This window comes from Pteropus medius, unplaced genomic scaffold (genome assembly GCF_902729225.1).
Source record: "Pteropus medius unplaced genomic scaffold, Ma_sr-lr_union100, whole genome shotgun sequence".
Lineage (NCBI taxonomy): Eukaryota > Metazoa > Chordata > Mammalia > Chiroptera > Pteropodidae > Pteropus > Pteropus medius.
In genome coordinates, this window is record NW_024344240.1 from 11,789,001 (window position 1) to 11,802,202 (window position 13,202).

Here is a 13,202-nt window from a genome sequence, read left to right on the forward strand (position 1 = left end):
AACTATAAATTCCAGTCAACAATGTTTACTGTAAAATGTGTAGAGTATTGTATCACGTTATATGCAAACAGCCACTTTTTAAATGATATTTAATTTGAAATACTAACTGTATCTACTTAGAGATTCCATTTGTATGCCTTGCCAAAAAATATGGCTAATCTCTTATTTTGCATAGTTTCATTCAATTCAACAAAGAATTAAAACAATACCTATGAATAAAGTACAGGAGAGATATTTAATACTGTGGAAAGTGATTTAAAGGGAATAGTCCTTTTATACAGGTATAAAATGGGGCTCCATCGTCACAGAGGCAAAAACTAGAATATATCAATTTAACTTACAAAAACAAAGATGTTTTCTTAAAAGTGGAATTAAATGATGGATAAAACTAAAGAAGAGAAAACTTGGATCTCTTCAATCAGTTCAATGTGTTGATTTTATTCCTCCTATTGACAAAATACTTAACGTTAATACAATTCATATTTATAAAGGTTAATTTAATACTAATATACTGGAAAAAATTACATCTTCTCTTGTTACATAAGTACCGCAGCTTCTTAAGATGCAGCATTAAACTTTGGCTTTTTCATGTACACCCACTTTTTCAAAATACTCACCTATCATCAAGTTTTTGTGGTCACTTCTATGCTGCTGCCCAAGTTCATATCACAATTCCTCACCTCTTAACCAAACAAAGTGTGACAGAGATTTGTGTGTTCACCTTTTACTTCTGGGCACACAAATATACTATATTTCCCAGCCTCCTTACAGTTTTACACAATAAAATGTGGACAACGGTGATTAGTATATGTCACTTCAAGGCCCAGCTTCCAACAATCTTCCACACAGAAGTCTTGACTCTTTTGATCTTTATTCACCAAATGAATGGAGATACTGGACTAGGTCTGAGCAACAAGATGTAAACAACCTGCCCCCTGAATAATCAGAAGTGCTTGCCAACAAAAATGTCTTAATTGGAGCAAAGAATTCACTTGTTATATGAAGCTAGTAAGATTTTCAGATTTGTTATTACAGCAGCTAGCATTATTTACTCTATTTCAAATACACCAGTAAAATATTTACAAATGATCACCTCCATCTTCATCTGCATAATGCAATGTCATTTTAAATTCTCAAGTCTCAAAACAGACTCTTAATATCCCCTTCCAATTAGTTTTCCTGTGCAACATTTCTGTTTTTCTGTTAATGGTATCATCATTCTAGAAGCGGTTGTCAAAAAAGAAAATATGATGCAATCTAATTTGGGATTTTGGTGATTGAGAACAGGCATTTTGAAGTCTTACCATAGGAGAATTAACTTTACTAGAGATGTTTGATACATTCAATTGTTGTATTTTAGCAGATACGATTTGGCAGCAAAATTTGATTGTATATTATAATATTTATACTACAATATATTCCTTTAGAACTTGGAAAGGCACTAAGGCTATATAACGAGCTATTCTATGCTCCAGCATAATGTAATTTGAAATCTTGCAGATTATTGTATTAATTCACGTTCATCAGAATTCATTAGAATAATTTATTAGTTTCATCATGAAAAGTATCCAATACTCATTTCCTGAGTTCATAGCAGATTACTCATATGGATACCACTGGGTAGTAAGATATAAGAGAAGCCTCAAATCACATATGAGTCATGCCATCTCTGCAAATGTAGACGATGTGTGTAATTCTTTTTTTTTTTTCCTTTCTCACTTGAAAGTAATCAAAGGAATAACTCCAGACATGCTTATTACAAAGGACTGGTAAGTTTCTACCACTGTGGCAGGGCTGGCAGCTAGGCTACAGTTGTTAGAATGCCAAATCCCAGACGTGGCATGATTAAATACAGTGTCTAATCATTTTGCTATAGTAAATTCACAAAGCAGTCTGATTACAGCTTGCCCCTGTCTTCATGGTGGTACACGTGTTATACATTTGCTATGAAATTACTAGTGTAAATTTGTAACCAAATCATATTGTTTATAAAGAATTTTTTTTTACAATTAAGAAGAAAACTTATTTGCGTGTTTCACTAGTTCTGTTTTAAAAGCTGATATTAATTGTGCCTCTCACTATTTTAGTATTAGTTTTTTTTTTGCATTCTTATTTAGCTATAATTTTATTTTTTCTGGGTTTTTCATTATGCTGAAAAAATTTCTGTCTATATATACATATATAGATATATAGATATAGATATATAAAACCTAAGATTATATATATATATATAACCTAAGGTGCAAAAGTCAGTTATTTAAAGTTCTAATGTTCAAATAATATTTGACAAATATTTATTGATGTTCTCAAATACAAATATTAGAGGTGTTTAATATATATTAACAAGTTTACAAAAATAGATTTTGTGTCTTTAGGCTATAATAATAAATGAAATATTTAGAGTTACAACTTATTTTAATATCTTGGCTAAGAAGATATGCAGGAATATTTGAAGAAAATATATTAAATCAGTTTGTTTCTGTATACCACATTAATTCGCAACAGAATACATTTATTAAACTCTCTTGATAATATGCAATACATTAAATAAATCGTTAAAGTTTGGCTGTGAACCTACTGTTATTATAGTGCTTTTTGTTAGTGTATTTCCTATAAATATTTTCTTCTAGCCCTTTTCTACATAAGGAAACATCTAAAATTTGACTTTTATTTTTTATTTGAGGTTTTTGTCTTTGTATTAAAACATCACCAACTGTGATTAATTGATAGGAAATCTCTGTAAATTTTTGTTGTTCACTGACAGGTGGATCCTGAAGAGAAAATTCGAGGTCCTATTGAACTAGTAATCTATCAAAGTAGCCAGACACACATCTGTGAATAGAGTCTGTTTCAAGTTGTCAATAAATATTACTGAATGCTTATCCCAAATCTTGACATTTAGTTTCTAGGTGTACATTCCATGTCGCACCAAGGAAGTTCAGTGTCTCCTTTCTTACCTGCGAACACTTTTCTTCCTCTCTTATGGGTTGTGTTGTCTTCAGAACTTTTCTCTCTTAAGAGTCATGAATTCCTCCTGATTTTTCTCACCAGGCTTGCATATCCCCTCAGCACCAATATTATATATGGCACTTTACTCAATAAATTTATTTAGATGGGCAAATTTAACATGCCCAAACTGACTTCAATATCCTGCTTCAAGCCTGCTGCTGCCACAGTGACCCCTATCTCACTAAGGCACTATCCAGTACTCTTTTTTTTAGCCCCCAAATCTAGAAGTCATCCATGTCTAATCATTTTGCTATAGTAAATTCACAAAGTTGTCTCACACTTCATATCCAATGCACCCATAAATTCTGTTAGCTGTACATTTAAAAATAGCTGTACATTTAAAAAGTCATGGTCATGACTTTTATCTCATCTGTTACCACTCTAATCCAAATTACCATGACTCTTGTTTTGACCTCTACCACTAGACTCCTCAATGGTCTTACCTTTTTCTACCCTTGCCCTACCTATAGTCTCTTCTCACAGCAGCTGAGAAATCATGTCAATCTTCTTACTGAAACAAATTTCCAGTGAGTTCACATAACATTTAGGAAAAAATCTGATGTCCTGAAGACGTTTTCAAGTCCTACATGATTTGGCCTCTACTTTTATCTCCTACCCTCCTCTCCTTTTGCTAATTCTGCTGTAGCGACACTCAACTTCTTGCTGTTCTTTGAAAAGTTCAAGTTCAGTCCACCCCAAGGTTTTTGCATTTTCCTGTTCTCCCTGCCAGAATATATTATTCCCAAATTGAAGATGCCTTCTCAAACTTCATTTTTTATTTTGTTTAAGTGTTCCTTTTTTCTGCTCATCCCATCATTCAGTCTCGTTTATTACCCAATTTCTTACAAAGCTTTTCTTAATAGCTCTTAACACTACCTACAATTTTACAGTATTTACTTTTTATTGTCTGTCTTCACTATGAAGGAGTTCAGAGCATGTCATCCCCAAATATGTCACTTTGGCATATTGATTATTTTAATTTTAAGACACTTGAGAAACAGCAGGTAAAAGAAGGGTACTCTGACCCTCATTTTCTCTTCCTAAAAGCAAGAGATAAAACTTTCATTTGAAAGGTGCCCTTCCTGTACTGAGGAAGAAAGGTATTCTTATTACCAGAGATAGGAAGTTGAGGCTGAGAAATCTGTAGAAATTTTGTTACACGAACCCTATCTTTTTGGTCACTTCTCCACAATTTACTGTCCCTAGCCCAAACCCCTCTGTCTTGTCAATTCTTCACAAATGTATTGCTTCTTGTCTAAAAGATATAAAAGCTTTGTGTTTTGGGTCACTTCTTCAATCTTTATTCTCCTGTGAAGGCTCTCATATACATGCAAAAAATCAATAAAACTTGTATACTTTCTCCTGTTCAATCTACCTTATGTCAACTTAACTTTTAGTCCCAGCCAGAGACCAAAATGGATAAAGGATTTTCCTTCTCTTACATCTACCAGAATTTAACTCTATGAACAAGATCTCTGTCTTACTGACTATAGTATCCTCATTGTCTGAAACAGTTTCAATAAATGTTTGCTGAAATAAATGACCAAGGAAATAAATGACCAAATCATAAATTAAAATTCACATCTTTTTACCATAACTCATTAATAATGATTTTACTTATTCCAATTAAAATACAATTTCTCCTACCTCTGTGAGCCCCTTGAATAAGCAACAGAAAAGGAACCACAGTACACAGCTCTAGCCTTTTCACTTTAATTAACCCTGTTGATCTGCTTCTAGCTCATCCCTCTGACTTAACTACTAACTACATTTCTCACAGGGTCAGTTACTTTGCTGAGAATCATCTATAACAGTTAATTCTTAAACTTTAGCATGCATCAGAATCACCTGAAAAGCTTATTAAAACAAAAATGGCAGGACCCCAACCCCAGAACTTCTCATTAAGTAGGTCTGGGTATGGCTAGAAAATTTGCATTTTTAACTAGTACTCAAATATTGCTGATTCTGCTAGTCTGGGGACAACATTTTGAGAACCACATATCTTAGAATGTCTGGATGATGGCTATCTCCCTTTGTTATGTCTTCCTTACAGATGGACCTGAGGAAACTGAGGTGGAAGTTTTCCACAGAATAGGATAAGCAATGGGACTAAGGGCCTGCAAGCTATGTAGGCCCAGCTGTGGAAGTGAGCAGTTGTCAGAGGAAGTGTACTGAAGAGTTTTTGAAGCAATATTTCAAACTTAAAATTTGACAAAATGAAAAAGAGAAACTAATAAAAGAGATAGAGATAGAGACAAAGATAAAGATAGAGAATAGAGAAGATAAAAAGGAGAGAAGGGAAAGGAAGAAGAAGGGAGAAGAGACTTGGAACAATTAAGATGCTGACATCTGTAGAAATTCAGAAAGTATAGGGAACGCCAGAAATGCCTGAAGGAACCAGCTGAAGCTGATTTGGAGAATCTGGTGTTTGCAGTAAATTTTCCTATGGTATTTATGGATTCAGATTTAGAGAGAATTATATGGGGCTGTGAGAGAGGCAATAAAGAAACTAACACAAAGCAGAGAGCTTCCATCCCCATCATGTTTAGAGACTTTCATATAATAGGCAGATTCCTTCAGCTAAAATCTGTATTAGTTTTCTAGGGGTGTATTAATAAAGTACAATGAAATTGGTGGCTAAAACAAAATAAATTTATTCTATTACAGTCCTGGAGGCTAAAAGTCCAAAATCAAGGTGAGTACAAGGCTGTGCTCTCTCCAGAGGCTCTAGGGGAGGATCCCTCTTGGCTTTTTCCTAGCTTCTAGAGGTTGCCTAAAATCCTTGGCATTTCTTGGCTTACAGTTGCATCACTCTAGTCTTTGCCTGTGTCATCACATGGCATTCTCCCAGTGTCACCCATTTTTCATGTTGTTCTGTGTCTTCTACTGCTGTTATTATGAAAGTGAACTTTAAAAGAAAAACATTAGTAAAATATTTTAAGTGGAGGAACTAACTGAATCTTTACTTTTGGCTGTGATCCTCCAAAAAGTTGTTCTTTGCAAATCATCATTTGTAACCTACTTGTTAAATCCTCATGTTGTCTCACCTGCTTACTCTATACTCTTTACCCTTTCATTAAGCTAAAATTGAGAGTTTCCAATTCTCTACCTCAACTCTTTAGTCAGGTATAAAGTCTACCAAAACTAATGAACTAATGAACTTTGATAGGAACATGTAAACTCCTCACATCTCAGGAATTAATAATAATAACCAAAAGTTTACATATATTTAATGCTTATTACATATATTTAATCTTTGTTACTGTGTTTTATACATTAACAAACTGATTTAATATCTATTTTTGAAATAATGCACCCTCCCACCCTGCATGATCATTCTAATGCCAGTGAAAGGTGAGATAGCTATCCTGAAAGATGATATAGTCAATAAATGGAATGGGCAAAATATAATTCTGCATCTGATAGGTGTTTTGTTTGCATTTTTCAAACAACACTGAGTAGGTGATTATCCACTCTTTATTGCCTGCCTTATTTATCATTTTTGTTTGTATCTGCCTTATATAATCTGATTCATGTGAAAATTTGAAATAAGGGGAATAATTAATATAATTTTTGTTTTGCTAGAATATGACAATATCCCAAATTTTGAGTTGTATGTATATGTCTGTGTTTGTGTAAAGGCACATCTGTCTGTAGAAATTCCTGAGTTTAATGAAATTATTTATATTGGGTAAAAGTGATTTTTAATATTAGACTTTTATCATTATGGCAATAAAATTAGTTATAGTATAAGCCATTTTAAATAACTCCTGGTTTCTATCAAATGTTATTGATTTTTTTATTTGATGAAAATATTTTAAATTTTGCAGAAGTTTATCCAACCAGAGCCATTTTAGTGCCATAGCCTGCCTCTCATGTCAAAGTTCTTTTTATAGCTATATATTTTATAACAGGTTTATGGGAGAGTCTGATCTTTGTTGGGTACACACTTGAAAAGGATTTTCTTTCTTTAATAAATATCCTCAACTGTGCAATGCCAAATCTTCCTTCCCACAGGTAGCAGATTTCTTAATGACTTCTTGGGTAGATTTTATAACTTATTTCTTCTTTGTTATTAAAAAGTCTAGTCTAGTTTACAACTCAATCTCATATCCTTCCTCATTACAACTCAGGCCTGATTTGGGGCTAAGGACTGGAGTAAGAAGGAAGTGCCACTTGCTCTCTCATTTCCTTATTATCACGTAGAGTCAAATGGAAGTTTATTGTATGTCTCTCTGGGACATTTCCCCATCATCTTTCTTACTCTTTTATTTCTGTAGCTACTATAAGAAGAGATAAAGAGTAAAAGGACAAGAATCCCTTTATTGGGTTTTCAAGAACAATGCTTTGTTTCTCTTACTGTCAACTGCTTTATTCTCCTGGATCATGCTCATAGACTATCAAAGTCCTTAATGACAGAAGTTTAACTATTGGCTTTCTAACGAAGCACCTAGATAAGTTCCTTGGAGGTTCTATGTGGAACACACTCACTGTAAATTTTCCTCATTTATTACTTATATTCATTTAACACTAACATAGTTCTTACTTTGTGCTAAGTCCTGTTCTACAAGCTTTGTAAATATAATAATCTGAAAATCATATGAATTAGGTACTTTTATTATTTAGATGGGGAAACTGAAGCACAGTGAAACTGAACTACTTGTGTAGGATCACATTGCTAGTAATTGGTTGACCTGGTATTTGAAACCACATAATCTGGCTCCAGTATCTTTGCTCTTTACTGTGTTTGTCTGCCTACATGTGGTTGTCTCTTGCTTGAGACAATTTAACAGGAAGTTGGTAGTAATTGTCTGGAGCCAAAGGTTTTCTAGACTAAAGATATAATTTTATAGTTTTGGAGTCATCAGTATATATTTTTGATTTTTGAATTCTGTGTGGATGAGATCTCTTGAAGGGAGGACCCAACTGAGGACAATGATAATATTTAAGAAGCACAGAAAGATTTTAGAGATGAAGACTTTAAAGAACCAGAGAGGTCAGAAAGTTTAGTGTCTACAACACATAGAGACATGGACATACCCAGCAAGCCAATTGCTTGTTGCTCATTCCAATCTCACTCTCTAACTATTTCTCATTCATTCAGAGAAGAGGCTAAACACTTACTTGGGGGCATGTTGGAAAAAGACATAACCTCAGTTTGCATAACTCTCAGCAAAACAAAAGACTTAGAGTTAACAAAACCTACCTCCTTAAAACATCGTTGTCATTAGAGAAGGAGTCAAAGGCAGTTTCCCTCAGACTTGAGCAGTTTAATCAATAATGTATCTAGGAGAAGTCTTGGAAATTCATTTTTCTTCTTACCACATATTCAGTGATATTTTAGTGTTCTTTATATATTGGCATACTGAATGAGCAACTGTCTGCCTGGCCTGAGTCTGCATTGAACCCTGAAGTCACTGGAGCCAAAGATTTGAGCGGTTTCAAATGGAAATGAACAGCTGCAAAATGTTCAAATATGTCCAGTGGATAAAGAATTGGGAAATTAGATTCTGTAATTAGAAGGCCATTCTGGTTTTGCAAGAGGAAATTGAGGTCATTCATTTCCCAGCTGCACCTCATGCCATTGTTAAAATTTGACGTTTCAATATTTAATTCATTTTGAATTTTTTCATATGATGTGAAATGCAGTTTCAAATTCATTTTTGTTTTGATGGTTACCCAGGTTTTCTAAAACCTTTTATAGAATGAGCTATTTTTTCCTTCCTGAGAGCTAAACATTTTTGTATATTAAAGTATCATAAATATATGCATATATTTCTGGCTTTTTCTAATTTGATAGTCTATTAATGTGCTATCTTATTTTACTTATGGAAGTTTTATAGTATATTTCAATATTAGGAGGCTAAGGCTACTCATTACACTTATTTTAAAGAATTTTCTTGGCTATTCATGTTTATTTCCTATATGGTATTTAGATTGTTTAATTCAAAAAAACTTTTTAATTGATACCACATTACATTATAAATCTAGTCTTCTTCCTTCATTAGTGTTTTAAAGTTTCTAGTCAAAGTCCTTATTTATTTCTAGTTAAGTTTATTTGTAGGCACTGTATATTTTTTTGTACTCTTGTAAGTGGGGTCTCCATTATAATTTTATTTTACTAAATCTTTTTATCGGTTGTTGTTGGTTAATTGAATTGCTTATATTTTTATGTATTTTGACCAATGAAAATCTTCAATATGGTTCAAACTATTTTATTTGAAAGCTATTTATTTATGCATATTAATCTATATGCTGAGTTATTTCTTATAATTTTAATTTTTTTCTCTCTTATTCCCTATGTTGTACTGTACATCCCTGTGACCGTGTACTTCTTCATCCCTCACCTGTTATTGATAACATATTGCTCTTATAACTCTGAATTCTGTCTGCAGACATTTTACAATGGATCATCTTATTATGAATCATAAATAATATTGATCTGTAGTATTTTTATGCAGTATTTAACATGTTTTGGTATCTGTTGTGCTTTGAAAAATATAATTTAGTTATTTTTTAAATTATGATCTAAAGGAGTTTAAATATCTTTGAAATGACCTATTTGTTAAGGATTTTTATAAATTTCCTATGTAAAACCAAGGCCTAGAATTTTTGGTAGGAAGTCTTATTTTAACAACATAATTTTTTATGTGGAAATTGACATGTTTGGGATATTATTCCAAATGCAATGTTTCCATTTTTCTAGAAAAACATTTATTTTATTCAGGTTTTCAAATTCATTTTATTATTGAGCAAAGAAACTTTTATAGTGCTCCTAATTTTCTAATTTTTGTTTTTTATTCCATATTTTAAAATTTTTTGTATTTATTTATCCTTTTTTTATGACTAGTTTGGTTAGTAGTTTCTTGACTATACGATTATTTTGAGAACTAGTTTTAAATTTTATTGGTTATACTTTTTTCAGGTTTATAGTTTCTTTTATCATTAATAATTCCTCTGTTTTTCTTTGGCTTAGTTTGTGATTTGTTTTCTAACTTATTAAATCTAGTAGCTTAATTATTTCTTTTAATTGACATAAAATTTATAGCTATGGATTATGTTTATATGGCTTTAGCTATATCCTATAGGTTTCAATATAGAACATCTTCATTTAAATATTTTCTAGATTTTGTAACATATTGATTTGATTCTCTTTAGTGAAAAATTGTTTATGAAAAGTATCATTATTTATTTTTGGTGGGGTATTTTGGTTTTCTGATTTTTTATGTTAAAGATTTCTAGTTTTACTTCTCTTTAATCAGATAATATCTTTATAATATTTACATTTTGGGATTATAGAAGCTTTTTTAATAGTGGAGATTCTGATCATGCTTATTGTTTTGTGAACATGTAGGTAGTAATTTTTCACATGTAGAGTTAAATAGATTTCATTGAGACCTATCACATTCACAATGTTTGTTAGATCATCTGTCTTTACTTTTGATTATTATTTTCATATTATTTATCCACTTATCAGTCTGGACTAAAGAAATGAATTAAATTTTCTCACACTAGGGATTTTTAAAAATATTCCTTTGCGTCTATAGTTTTGCTTTATAATATTGACTTTGTTATTCTTAGTAAATAAATATTGTAAACTATTAAAACTTTAATGTTAACAGTCATCTTGAGCATCAAAGTAACTTTCTAATCTCTTTTAATGATTTTATGACATGAATTTAGCTTCTCCCCTCCACCAAATTTAATGAGGAATAATTGACGAATATAATTGTATATATTTAAAGTATACAATGTGATGATTTGATGTTCATATACATTCTGGAACAATTACTAAGATTAAGATAATTGTCTATGGCCATACCACCCTGAACCAGCCCGATCCCGTCTGATCTCGGAAGCCAAACAGGGTCGGGCCTGGTTAGTACTTGGATGGGAGACCACCTAGGAAGACCAGGTGCGGTAGGCATAAAAAATAAAATTAAAAAATAAGAGATTGGAAACTGACAAGGTCCTTGCAATCTGTGAGGCAACCAACCAGGGTTGCCTCGCCTAAAATAAAAAAAAAGGTAATTAACACATCCATCCCTTTATATAGTTAACTCTTTCATCTGTGTGTGTATGAGTGTGAGTTTGTGTGTATGTGTGTGTGAATGAATGCTTAAGAAGTTCTACTTAGATCCACAGAACTTACCTTTTATATTTGAAAGTTTGTATCCTTTGACCTCTATCTCCCCATTTCTCCCTCCCCTCAATCCCTGGTAACCACCTTTCTATTTGTTCCCATGATAATAGATTTTTTTTTTTTTAAGATTCCACATATAAGTGATACCATACAGTATTTGTTTGCCTTAGTTGACTTACCATGTTGTCACAAATGTCAGGATATCTTTCTTTTTTATTGCTGAATAATATTCCTGTGTGTGTGTGTGTGTGTGTGTATACTTCACAACTTCTTTATTCATTTTTCCATTGAAGAACATTAAGGTTGTTTCCAGATCTTGGGTATTGTGAATAATGCTGCAATAAACATGGGAATGCAGACATTTCTTTGAAATACTGATTTCATTCCCTTTAGATATATTCACAGGAGTGGAATTATTGGATCATATGGTTTTTCTATTCTTAATTTTTTGAGGAACCTTCATAATTTTTTTATAACAACTATATCTATTATTATTCCCACCTACAGTGTATAAGGATTCCTTTTTCTTCATATCTTTGGCAACATTTGTTCTCTCTCATCTTTTTTAATAAAAGCCATCCTAACAGGTATGAAGTCATATCTAATCGTGTTTTTGACTTACATTTTCTGATATTAGTAATGCTGAACACCTTTTCATGTAATTGTTGGCCCTTTAAATAGTCTTTGGAACAATGTCTATTTGGGTCCTTTGACCATTTTTAAATTGGATAATCTACTTTTTTTGCTACTGAGATGTGTGAGTTCTTCATATAATTTGCATAGTAACCCTTATTGGATATATGATTATAAATATTGTCTCCCATTTTGTAGGTTGTTTTTTTTATTTTGTTTATGGCTTGTTGTGTTGAAGCTCCTTAATTTGATGTACTCTCACTTATTTATTTTAGCTTATTTTTGCCTGTGCTTTTGATATCCTATCCAAGAAATTATTGGCAAGACCAATATTAAGGCTCTTTCTTCCTATGATTTCTTCTAAAAGTATTATGGTTTTAGGTAGTACATTTAACTATTTAATGCGTTTTTAGTTCATTTTTTGCCAGTGGTATAAGATACAAATTTAGTTTCATTCTTTTGCATATGGATATTTGGGTTTTCCCAACACTATTTATTGAACAGACAATTCTTTATCCATTGTGTGTTCTTGGGACCCCTGTCAAAAATTAGGTGACTCTATATATGTAGGTTTATTTCTGGGCTATGTGCTGCTTTTCTGCCAGTGCCAAACTGTTTTGATCACTATGCTTTGTAATATATTTTGAAATCAGAAAGTTGTGATGTCTCCAGCTTTGTTCTTTCTCAAGCTTGTTTTAGATATTGAGGGTCTTTAATGGTTCTATACAAATTCTAGAAGTGCTTTTCCATTTTTGTGTAAAGTGTAATTGGAATTTAGATAGGGATTGCAATGAATCTGTAAATCACTTTGGGTAGTATAGACGTTTTAATAATATTAATTATTCTAATCCAAGAACATGGGATATCTATCCATTTATTTGTGTCTTCTTCAAGTTTTTTCATCAAATTTTTATAGTTTTACTATACAGGTCTTTCTCCTTCTTGGTTAAATTTATTCCCAAGTATTTTTATTATTTTGATGCTTTTGTAAATTAGATAGCTTTTTAAATTTCTCTTTTAGATGGTTTGTTGTTAGTGTATAGAAATGCAACTGATATTTGTAGGTTGATTTTGCATCATGCAACTTTACTGAATTTATTTATTAGTTCTTAATAGTTTTTTGATGTCTTCAGGGATCTATATATAAGATCATGTCATCTATGAACAGATAATTTTACTTCTTTCTTTCTGATTTGGGTGCCTTTTATTTCATTTCTTTGCCTAATTTCAGGGATAGACTTCAGTATTATGTTTAATAGAAGGGCTGGGAGTGGATATTTTTGTTTTATTGATCTCAGAAGAAAGGCTCTTAACTTTCACCATTGAATATGGTGTTAACTATGCAGTTGTCATATATAGCCTTTAAGTTGAGATACATTCTTTCCATATTTAATTTGTTGAGAGTTTTTATCATGAA

The 13,202-nt window shown here is 32.0% G+C and overlaps 1 non-coding gene across 1 annotated transcript; it reads left to right on the forward strand.

The window, feature by feature from the left end:
* Window positions 1-10,817: 10,817 nt before the first annotated feature.
* On the forward strand, window positions 10,818-10,936 carry LOC120607509 (5S ribosomal RNA). Its single transcript, XR_005654165.1, has one exon. It is a non-coding gene; the product is annotated as a 5S ribosomal RNA (ribosomal RNA).
* The last annotated feature ends 2,266 nt before the right edge of the window (window positions 10,937-13,202 follow it).